Source organism: Eriocheir sinensis, chromosome 2, assembly GCF_024679095.1.
Source record: "Eriocheir sinensis breed Jianghai 21 chromosome 2, ASM2467909v1, whole genome shotgun sequence".
NCBI classification, from domain to species: Eukaryota; Metazoa; Arthropoda; class Malacostraca; order Decapoda; family Varunidae; genus Eriocheir; species Eriocheir sinensis.
Window position 1 is genome coordinate 5,554,302 of NC_066510.1, and position 12,049 is coordinate 5,566,350.

Below are 12,049 nucleotides of genomic sequence, written 5' to 3' on the forward strand. Positions count from 1 at the left end.
AGAGCAGTTACTCAGCAAATATTGTAATATAAATAGATTTTTTTTATTTTTTTAGTCCAATTCTGCTTGATTTTGCAGGACTTTCATGCAAGAAAGATTTTTAATGAGAACCTTGCAACAGTCATTTATTTTCTCTTGTTTACCAATATATAAAAAAATGAGAATGATCAACTACATTATTATCAACAATAGTATCACTAATTGTATTGAAGTGTAATTGTTAAAATTCCCAGAAAAACACTGGTAATGTACGATAATTGAAACAGTAGTTCAAGCTTCGTGGGCCCAAAGACAGTCAGTGGTGACACCCACTGGCTGGCGGTGATTGAAAAATCTGAGGTGGTAGCGTGGAGATTCGAACTCGCGTCGTCCATCACATGGTGAATGTGGGCCCAGCACGCTACCACTCAGCCAACGCCTACCCCATTTACAATATCATGTGCAATATAATGTATTCTATCCCTTTGCAGACTAATTTTATGGCCATTAAACTGTATATATCTGTACACAACATTCACCAGTTCAGCATTTTTAAATTCTGTATGGCCACATATTGGTTTCTGGGATAATTTTATGTGGGGTGGTATAAATGCATGGACACTTAATATACACAGAGTTTCTGTCATGTATTCCCCACATATATTAATGATCAACTGTATTTTCATAAACCAGAGATTGCAGAAGATATACATACTGTGTCTGCAAAAATTTTCAAAATAAATTCTAAAACTTAAACACCTTTTCGAATAGATTTTGGCCAAACTAAAACTTTCACGGGTTTGACAAGCTGTATAATTGTGGCAGAATCATCTGCTTTAGCAACTGAATGTCTCCGAGCAGCCAGGACCTCTTGGTCACTCAGATCCAGCACCAGTGACAACCCTACATGACATGCCTCTGACCATGACACTGGAGCAGAGATCAAGACTGTGGTGAGCAGACGGTAGGTTCCAGGAGACACTAGGCGAAGGTGGCTTCTGGGAGGAACTATCAGGTGAGTAGAATGGTCCGGGTAAGCTAAACGTATTCGCAGAGTTGATGGGTCTGGAATGTGTGATATTTCTGAATCAAGATGTACACCCACTACTAACCCTGCACTGAGTTTGTGAATAGTTTCACTGTCTGGCTGTGGTTCAATGATCTCTGCTGAACACATGTGGACCTGGGCTGGGTTGGCAATGGGAGCCAGTGCAGGGACAGGATGAGTAAGCAGAAGTGGCTGCAGTATCCGGGCAACAGCTCCTGGGCGTGGCTCCTCTAACTGACTCAGTTCTGCAAACACTGCCTCCAAAAATGAGTCTGCATTCAATTTTTCGTCAGTGAGGTATCTATGAAGTGCTTCTGTGTGCTCTAGAAAGTTATCACAGAGGCCAAGAGCTGAGCCTGTTGACCCATGAACCACATACACCAACTGCAGAGCAAGTGTGCGTACTCTAAGATTTCTGATGCTGGCCTCTTCAGCAGGACTCAGATTTGTAAAGGCATGACGGAGTCGAAATGTGTGTTTCAAGAGCTGATCCACATTACTCTTGAGAGCCCCACTTTGTTGCAGTGACAGGGAAGATGGGGTGAGCCAATTCCTGGTCGACAATATTTTAGTGAACAACAGCATGCACTGTGTGTACAATGCAGCAAAATGGGCAGCTGGGGAGAGAGCTGGATCAATGTCTGCAAGCTTGACTAAGTCAGAATAAACTGTCTGGTAGATAGTCATGCGCATCTTTGTTGAAGATTGGTCCACTGAAGTGACTCTTTCCATAGACTCTCTCAGGAAACGTAATGTATTTGTTGACACTATTCCTCTTGATGGCTGCCAGTCCTCACCAAGCTGGAAAACAAAACAAACAAAAAAACATGATAAATACATTTCCATATGGTCTAGGGTGTAAAAAAGTGGCACTGATATGGCAAATGAAGTGAAGAGGAATTTTCTTGGTACTTTTAACAAATTATGTAAAATTAAATATTTTTCCTTCTTTGCCCTGCCTAAGATTTTAGTGATATATGTGGGATTATTCATGACTATGCTAATGTGATACTAAGATGTACATCATAATTCAAGACCTATATGGATGAGGAGTGCAGCATCCTCAAACCCCCTCAAGTTTTTTTTCCTCTTTTCAGTCTTCTAAGTCAACAGGTTGCCATGGCTTCAATTAGCACCTATTGTCTTGATTCATATACCTGCTGTGCATAGCAGTACTATGATTTTGTTATTTCTAAATTTTAAATCATTTGTTTTTTGCTCTTTAAAAAAAAAAAATGTATGCTGCACTGTTTGAGCATCATTTATTTTAACTGCCCATACGATACTTTACTACCCAAACTCATTATTATTTTTTTTCAATAACATTTTAATTTACTTACAAAAGAATTTTGAAAAATCCAAGTACAGTAAAAGTCCAATAGTCTGAACACAGGTCATCCGAAAATACCAATAGTCTGAATTTAAGGCTGACAAAAATTTAAAAAAATAAAAATAATAAAGAATCAAACGAGGAGTCAAATGCACCAAGCAGCAGTGATAGAAGCAGGAGACTCAGGAGAGATTTAAATTAGTCTAAATGTTGACAGCCAAACATTCACATGACTTTCAGAGTGGACAGTGCCCTTTATCACCAGAAAGATGGTTACCACAGCTTCTCCAAGTGCTAGTTCTGAGCCAATGCTCGAGGTCAACATGTGGAAGTGATATAGAAGATACTAGGTACAGTGGGTTTAACCCATACACAGTGGGTAGCAGGCATTTGCAGATTTCAGAGTTTGTGCCATGTTGATAAGTTTTGGCAAAATAGGTGTTTTTCATCAATGTCTGGGGTGGTAATTTCAGACAAAAACAAAAAAAGTTCATAGTACTTTTTCACCACTAATCTTTCCTCTACAAGATGAGGCAAACAAGAAGTCCCTCAGTTACAGCATGGTGGAGATATGATGTTGGGAAGGGGTGCCTCTTTTGGCCAGACCAGCACACTTGTTCATGCTGGCATAGGTGGATGTGGATGTGTTGGGAGTGAGTGAAACACATATTCGAGGAACTGGTGTACGTGATGGTAGAGAGTACGTGGGAGGGTGTGCCTGGGGGGATTGTATGGACGGGGATAGATGAGAAGTATAGAGGCAGGAGTAAGGAAGGATGTGCTATTGTGATGTCTGAAAGAGTGTGGAATGGTGTGACTGATTATGGTTGGAAGGGATCAAGAATTGTGTGGGTGAAAGGAAAAGTAGGTTTAGAAAAGTATACATGGGTGTGTATTCATGCACCAGTAAATGTGAAAAGTAAAAAAGGACTGAGAGAAAGGGAAGCTTTTTGGGAGGAAGTGAATGCATGTTTGAAGAGTTTTGAGAAAGAAAGGAAACTTATGATGGGAGATATGAATGCTAAAGTGGGTGGTGAATGTGTGATGGATGTGGTGGGAAAATGGGGGATACCTGGGAAGAATGAAAATGGAGAGTGCCTGGTGGATGTCTGTGCTGAGAGGGGAATGTTCCTAGCAAACACCTTCTTTCAGCACAAGAATATCCACCGATACACATGGAGGAGGAGAGAAGATAATGAGCAAAAAGGATTGACTGATTATGTGGCAGTAGATGAAAGGCTTAGAAAAGAAATTTGTGACGCAAAGGTAGTAAGAGGAATGTTCGATGGATCTGACCATCTTGCAGTGTTGGCTAAGTTAAAACTGAAAGAAAAGTGGGTGTTTGAAAAGAAAGGTGAAGTAAAAAAGGAAATACTGAAAATAGAAAAGTTACAGAAAAAAAAGAAATAAAAGATGAGAATAACTGTGAAATGGCAGAGGCCTTAAGTGAAAAATGGAAAAGTGTAAAAGATAATACAAATATTGAAAAAGTTTTTGGAACACTTAAAGAAATAATAGTAACTACAACAAAGAAAGTGTAAGGGATGAAAGTGGTGAGAGATGGAAAAAGAAAAGGAAATTCATGGTGGACAGAAGAGATAAGGATAGTAAAAGAGAAAAGGGAACTTTTTAAGAAAACTCAAGAAAGAAATGTGGTGAACAAGTAAAAAGGGAAAGGAAAAAGAAATATAGAGAATGCAAAATTAAATTAAAACAAGCAATAAAAGAAAGTAAGAAGAGAGTTGATGAAGACTTTGGAAAAAGACTAAGTGAAAAATATAAAGGGAACAGGAAATCATATTGGAAAGAAGAAAATATTAAAGAAATGCAGAAAATATCTCCTCAAGTAAAATAAATGAAGTTATAGATGAGAATGAAAAGATGTTGAAAGACGGGGAAGCTGTGAAAGAGAGATGGAGAGAATATTTCAAAAACTTAATGAATTTTGAGGATGGACATCCAGCAGCTGTAACAGCACCAGTTTTGAGTAGAGGTAGAGGAGGAGTATATAAAGAAAGAAGTATAACATATGAAGAAGTAAATCAGGCAATAAAAAGATTAAAAATGGAAAGGCAGCAGGAACTGATGGAATCACAGCAGAAATGTTGAAGTGTGGAGGAGATGTAGTCATTAAATGGATGGTCAAGATATGTGAAGTAGCATGGGAGGGGGGGGAGGGGGGGGGGGTGCCAGCACTGGACGAAAGCCATCACTGTCCCAGTTTACAAGGGGAAGGGCAGGAGAGGGGAATGTGGGAGCTATAGAGGTATAAGTCTCCTGAGTATACCCGGAAAGGTGTATGGAAAAGTCATAATAGAGTGGGTGCAAAGACTTACAGAAGAGAAAATCAGTGAAGAACAAGGAGGCTTCAGGAAGGGAAGGGGATGTGTGGATCAGATATTTTCCTTCAGGATGGTAGTAGAAAAAATAATAGCAAAAGGAAAGAAACTATACGCTGCCTTCATGGATTTGGAAAAAGCTTATGACAGAGTCAATTGGGTTGCATTGTGGGATGTTTTAAAGATTTATGGTGTAGGAGGAAAACTGCTTAGTGCAATAAAGTCTTTCTATGAGGATGCATCTGCATGTGTCAAAATTACTGAAGAAACAAGCGAACATTTTGAGATAAAAGTGGGCTTAAGACAAGGGTGCGTCATGTCACAATGGTTATTCAATATTTATATGGATGATGTTATTAGAGAAATTAAGGGCAAAGTTGGAGAAGTTGGAGTAAGACTGTTCGATGAGGGAAGGAAGTGGGTACTGAATTCGATACTGTTTGCTGATGACACGGTGCTCATTGCAGAAAATGAAAATGACCTACAAAATTTGGTCAGTGTTTTTGATAGTGTGTAATAGGAGAAAGCTGAAAGTAAATGTCAACAAAAGTAAAGTGATGGTTTGTGAGTGAAGTAGAAGTGAGGTTGTAGATTTTGTATGCCCATATAGAATGGGAATTGAATGTGAAAAAGAATGCAAAATAATTTTGAATGGCAAAGAAATGGAGGAGGTCAATGAGTTTAAGTACCTTGGATCAGTTATGTGTAAGCATGGTGGTATGGAGGGAGAGATAAGAGAAAGGGCATTGCAAGGAAGAAGGGTGGTAGGGTCTTTGGGACGAATCATGAATGGCAGAAGTGTGAGCATGGAGGTAAAGAGGGATTTGAGAAATACAATAATAGTACCAACCCTCACATATGCAAGTGAAACGGGGGCCTGGAATGAAAGTCAGAGGTCAAGAGTGCAGGCAGTGAAAATGAGTTATTTGAGGAGTGCTTGTGGTGTGAGTAGAATGGATGGAATGAGTAATGAAAGTGTGTACGAGCATTTTGGAATGTGTCAAAGGGAAGAAGTGTGGAGTGGTGGAAGAAGTGAAGCAACAGACTTTAAAGTGGTTTGGCCACACGGAGCGAATGGAGGAGAGTAAGATGACCAGAGGGGTGTATGTGAGTGAGATAGAGGGAGAGAATGCTAGAGGACGACCTCCAGTGAAATGGAGGGATAGGGTGCAAGAGTACATTAGGGAGAGGGGGGAAAGATCTTTGAGAAACTTTGAGCAGGCAAGGTGGGAGTGTCTGGATAGAGAAAGTTGGAAGCTCTTCTGCTGTGGCCATCCCCTGGTGGGAGCCTCTAGGAGCAGGCGTCGATGAAATGAATGAATGAATGAGATTGGAAGGAGAACAGGAGTTTTTTTGGAGAGTAATGGATATGAAAGTGAGGAAGTGGTTCATGGTGACGAGAGGAAGGAGAGAAAAAATCTAACAGAAAAGGAGGAAGGATGGAAAGTGTCTTATACGAATATTAATGGAATAGTGTCATCGCTGATAGAGTTTAATGACTATTTGAGAGACAGAGAACCTGATATTGTGGGGCTGACAGAAACTAAGTTGTGTGACTCAATTAAGGTGGTGGGGATTATAGAAGGTGCATACAATATATGGAGGAGAGACAGAAAGAGAAAACAGGGAGGAGGTGTGATGTTGATGGTAAGGAAAGGCATTAGGGTGGAAGAGGTGAGTGAGGGTGAAGGCTTGGCAGAGGTACTGAAAGTGAAAATTGTGGGTGCTGAAGGAAGAAGGAGGCAGTATGTAGTTGGGTATGTGCCACCAAGAACCAATGCATGGAAGGTCCGAGAATATGAACAAATGATAATAAACACGGTGAGTTGCCTGGATGGAATGTTGAGAGAGGGTGAAAGAATAATTTTGATGGGTGATTTTAATTGCAAGGAGGTATAATGGGAGGACTGGCAGACACAGGGAACAGAAGAGTCGTGGAGAGGAAGACTCCTGCAACTAGCAATGGAACATGTGCTGACTCAATGAATTAAAGAACATTCTAGGTTCAGGAAAGAAGGCGAGGCATCAAGACTTGACCTGTTTTTTAGCAAGGAACCGGAAGTAACAGAAAATATTAAAATAGATTGCCCAATAGCAAAGAGTGACCATGCGGTTGTGGAATTTGAAGTAAAAGAAAAGATAACAATTGACCGAAAAGAGGATCACAAAATAGGGAGAAATAATTACTCTAAGGCAAACTTTGTTAATATGAGAACTTTTTTTGAAAATGAAAATTGGAGTGGCCTGTACAAACCCAAGAGTACACAAGACAAATGGAAAGAGTTTCAAAAGCTATACAAGGAAGCCAAGAATGGATATGTCCCAAAGATAACCCAAAAGGATGTTGGTAAAAAGGAATGGTTTAACAAAAGATGTGAGGCGGCTAGAGAGAGAAAGGAGGAAGCTTGGAAGGGATGGAGAAGATGAAGAAGAATCAACTCGTGGAACAATTTCAAACAAGCAAGGAACGAATATACAAAAATTAGAAGAGAAGAAAAATGGATATATGAAAAAGATATAATAGACAAGTGCAAGGACCAACCTAAACTATTCTATATACATGTCATGTGAACGGCAAAGTAAAGAATAAAGAAACAATCAATAAACTGAAAATGGATGGAACTACATATGAGGACCCAGCAGAGATGGCAGAAGTGATGAACAACAGCTTCCATAGAGTTTTCACAAAAGAAGATGAATTTGTACAACCACCAGGCCAGGAAAGAGGAAGGGTTATGCAGGAGATACACTTAACGGTGCAGGAGGTCAAGGAAAGCTTGAACAAGCTGGATGTAAGAAAAGCGACGGGGCTGGATGGAGTATCAGGGTGGATCTTGAAAGAATGTAGTGAGCAACTTGCAGAGAAACTGCACTCCATAATGAACGCCTCCCTGAGGAAAGGAAGAGTACCACAAGATTGATAGAGAGCAAACATAGTACCAATTTATAAAGGAGGAAAGAGAGAGGACCCATTAAATTACAGACCGGTATCACTCACTAGTGTGGTTGCGAAGATATGCGAGGGGCTGATTAAAAACAGGTGGACGGATTTTTTAGAAAGGGAGAAAATTATCTCGGATTGCCAGTTTGGATTCAGAAGAAGGAGATCTTGTGTCACCAACTTGTCATGTTACTACTCAAGGGTGACAGATTTATTACAAGAGAGCGAAGACTAGGGGGATGGAGTGTACCTGGATTTGAAAAAGGCATTTGACAAAGTACCGCACAGAAGACTAATTTGGAAAATTAAAAATAGGGGTGGAGTGAGTGCTGACTGATTCAGTGGCTGGAGGACTTCCTAACTAACAGGGAAATGAAGACATTAATTAGGGACAGGGTTTCCAACTGGTGCCCTGTGACGAGTGGGGTCCCACAAGGTTCGGTGTTGGCGCCAATAATGTTTGCTGTTTATATAAATGATATGGTGGATGGAGTGACCAGCTATGTGAGTTTGTTTGCAGATGATGCAAAGCTATTGAGACGAGTGAATGATGTGAAGGACTGTGAGGCATTGCAGAGGGACCTGGATAAAATATGGGAGTGGAGTGGTACATGGCAGATAGAGTTCAACCTTGGCAAATGTAAAAAAAAAAAGAGTTTGGTAGGAGCAGTAGATGTGAATATGATTATAAGATGGGAAGTGAGATAACATGCAGAGGAATGGAAGAAAAAGATTTGGGAGTGACTACCTCAGAGAACATGTCACCGGACAAACACATCAACAGGATAACGGAACAAACTATGAATTTGCTGAAGAACATCAGGACAGCATTTGTGTGTTTGGACGAGGAGATGATGAAGAAAATAATAGTTACAATGATAAGGCCAAGGTTGGAGTATGCAGCAGTGGTCTGGTCTCCTCACGAAAAGAAGAATATAAGAAACTGGAAAGAGTGCAGAGAGTGGCAACTAAGATGGTACCGGAACTTAGGGATCAGACGTATGAGGAGAGACTCAATAGCATGGAGCTCACAACCCTGGAGAGAAGAAGAGAGAGAGGAGACCTGATAGCAGTGTACAGGATGGCGAGTGGGGTGGAGAATCTGGACAGAGAGGACCTGTATGTGTGGAACAAGAGAGAAACAAGAGGACATAAAAAGAAGTTGAGGGCGACCACGTTCAGGCGAGATGTGAAAAAGTTTAGCTTCCCAAACAGAAGCATTGAGCTATGGAATGGACTGTAGGAGGTGGTGGTTTGTGCAAGAAACATTCATGATTTAAAAGAAAAGTTGGATAAGAGAGGATATGGAGACGGGACAGCGCGAGCGTAGCTCTTTTCCCGTATGTCACAACTAGGTAAATACACGAAGGGATACGGAGGGATACGGAGAGAGATAGAGGAGAGGGGGTGAGGGAGAACACACACCTCTCTCTCTCTCTCTCTCTCTCTCTCTCTCTCTCTCTCTCTCTCTCTCTCTCTCTCTCTCTCTCTCTCTCTCTCTCTCTCTCTCTCTCTCTCTCTCTCTCTCTCTCTCTCTCTCTCTCTCTCTCTCTCTCTCTCTCTCTCTCTCTCTCTCTCTCTCTCTCTCTCTCTCTCTCTCTCTCTCTCTCTCTCTCTCTCTCTCTCTCTCTCTCTCTCTCTCTCTCTCTCTCTCTCTCTCTCTCTCTCTCTCTCTCTCTCTCTCTCTCTCTCTCTCTCTCTCTCTCTCTCTCTCTCTCTCTCTCTCTCTCTCTCTCTCTCTCTCTCTCTCTCTCTCTCTCTCTCTCTCTCTCTCTCTCTCTCTCTCTCTCTCTCTCTCTCTCTCTCTCTCTCTCTCTCTCTCTCTCTCTCTCTCTCTCTCTCTCTCTCTCTCTCTCTCTCTCTCTCTCTCTCTCTCTCTCTCTCTCTCTCTCTCTCTCTCTCACACACACACACACACACACACACACACACACCCTGGAGGGGGGAGGTGGAAGGAAGGAAGGAAGAATGAAAAAGAACAGAGACAGCGGGGGGAGGGGCAGGGAAGGGAGGCCGCGTCCTTGAGCTGAGGGGGTGGTGAGATAAGTGCTCACTACCCAGCCACTTGGCAACTCAAAGGAAGAGGAACTCAACAACTCCACACATACACATATATCATTTCTTTCTCATTATTTTTTGTTAGAATTGATTGTTACTGTCAAGTACAAATGTGCATAAGACACACTTATGTTATTACACTATAATATCATTGAAAGTCAAATAAGACACCGTTTCATACACGGAGTGTCTAGGTAGAGTCAGAGTTAGAGTACGGGATCAAATCTAAATCTAAATGTAATAAAGACGCCAACATAGGCTTTGCCGTCAGGACGCCGACGTCAGCGTCCTGTATATTGTACTGGGCGCTTCAGGACGCCGATGTCGGCGTCGCCATATAGAAAGGGTTAACTGCACCAACTGCACCAACAGGTCCATAACTTGGATAACGAAGCACAAGCTGTGAACGCCCTTACTTCAGCAGACGCCATGTCAATACAGGGCAAATGCTTTATTTACGTTGTGGATGTGGATATGGGCAACCAACTTTGGCCATGTGTGACACACTCCCAGAAAAGTTGGAATTGCCAGTTGCCCCTACCGCTAATGCGGTGGGAGGAAAAAGGCCCCCCCGAGAGGGGAGGCGGTGGCTGAGTCGTCAAAGTAACGGCCTCGTGTTCAGGAGGACGCGAGTTCAATCCCCGCCCGGTGCCACCAAGCTGGGATTTTTCAGCCGCCGCCGAGTGGCTTAAAACTACCCACATGCTGTCCAGAAGACCACCTATCAACCCGGACTCTAGATTCAAGGATCAAAAATGAGCTCTGGGAGGGCAGCATGAGCCAATGCAAGATGGCGCCACTATAAACACTCGCCTGCGCCAGAACGGGCTGGGCCTTCCATCAGGAGCCACCGGAATGAAGCCTTGGACCGACCATCAGGATCCACCGGGAGGAAGCCTATCGGCGCAATAGGCAGCAATGTAAAAAAAAAAAAAAAAAAAAAAAAACCACTACTCACTCCCGGTTGGGAGAACGGGCATTGCCCGTATTCCATATCGTTGGAGGAAAATGGCCAGTGCGACACTGCCTTTTGGCAATGAGCCTGCTGATTGGGTGAGCGCTGGTGATGATATCATCGGACTCACAGCGAATCACAAGCGTGTTTTCAGAACTGTCAGCCAGCTGTAAGGCAGCCGCCTTCAACTGCATCTTCAAAATGACCCGTTCTCTCTTCCCATTTTCTTTCTTTTTCCAAGGTATACATATTTTGAGATAACAAGGGAGTAAAGTGAAAAAAAAAAATGTCAACGTCTCTACGGGTTGGAACAAATAAGCGTGTTTTCAGTGTTTTCAATACCCAGAGTTTCACGATCCTCGAGTTTAGTACTATACCCTTGGAACAAAGCAAGCGCGAAACTATGGAGGGTGCTGCAGAGTGCGAAAGTGTGTCATATCAAAAGAGGATTGAGGGATAGGTCTAAGAAAACCTGATAACTCATATTTAGCTTTTCATAAATATTCCTTGCCAAATTACTGATGTGTCCTAAATGCCAGTGCATCTTAAATGACAGGAAATAAGGTTCTTCCTCTTCTTAAGAAGTGCAGGAGAAAGTACAAGGAGCAAATTAAATTCCAGCAATACAATGTTCCATAATAAAAGGAAACAAATTTAGTTCAAGAGGTGTCTTGATGCTTCCGTTGTGAAAGTAAGTCATGTAAAGGAGGAAGGAGAAAACAAAGAAGTTCCACCTTACTAGCAAAACTGATAAATGAGTGAAAAAAATGTTATTAGGGAGTTTGACAGAACAGGTATGTGTGTCTATGAGTCAGCAAAGCATATGGAACTCTGCAATCCCTGAGTTGCTCCAAAATATCTCACCTTAAGAACTGGCACCAGTTGAGGCATGGTGTCCCTCAGGTACGCATAGTGGCGGATGGTGTGTTGCTCCAGGAGAGGCAGGATGGTGGGACACTGCACTGCGGCATTCAACACCAAGATCAGCTGAAAATTACAGGTAACAATCACTCCTGCCTAATTTCCCCAAGCTTGGGACCCAATCTATCTAATCTATCTAAAGGATGAACAGATCTCTTAGATACAGAAGAAACTTGCAAAAAGATGGGAATTTAATGATACACAAGGATAGAAGGAAACTAAAAGAGACCAGACGGCCCACACATGGCAGCTCCTGGAGAAGGGTTGTACAACAAATGTCCTTTCCATCCATATATGCATATGACCTCCAAATAAAGTTTTCAACTGTGTTTGCCTCAACTGCACACCTGCTCAGTTTGTTCCACTCATCCAACGCCCTATTTAAGAACCATTTCCTGCCTGTTTCTATTATGAACTTGAATTTATCCAACTTTACTCTCATGTGTTCTCTCATCAGTTTTTGATAAAGGTACTTTAT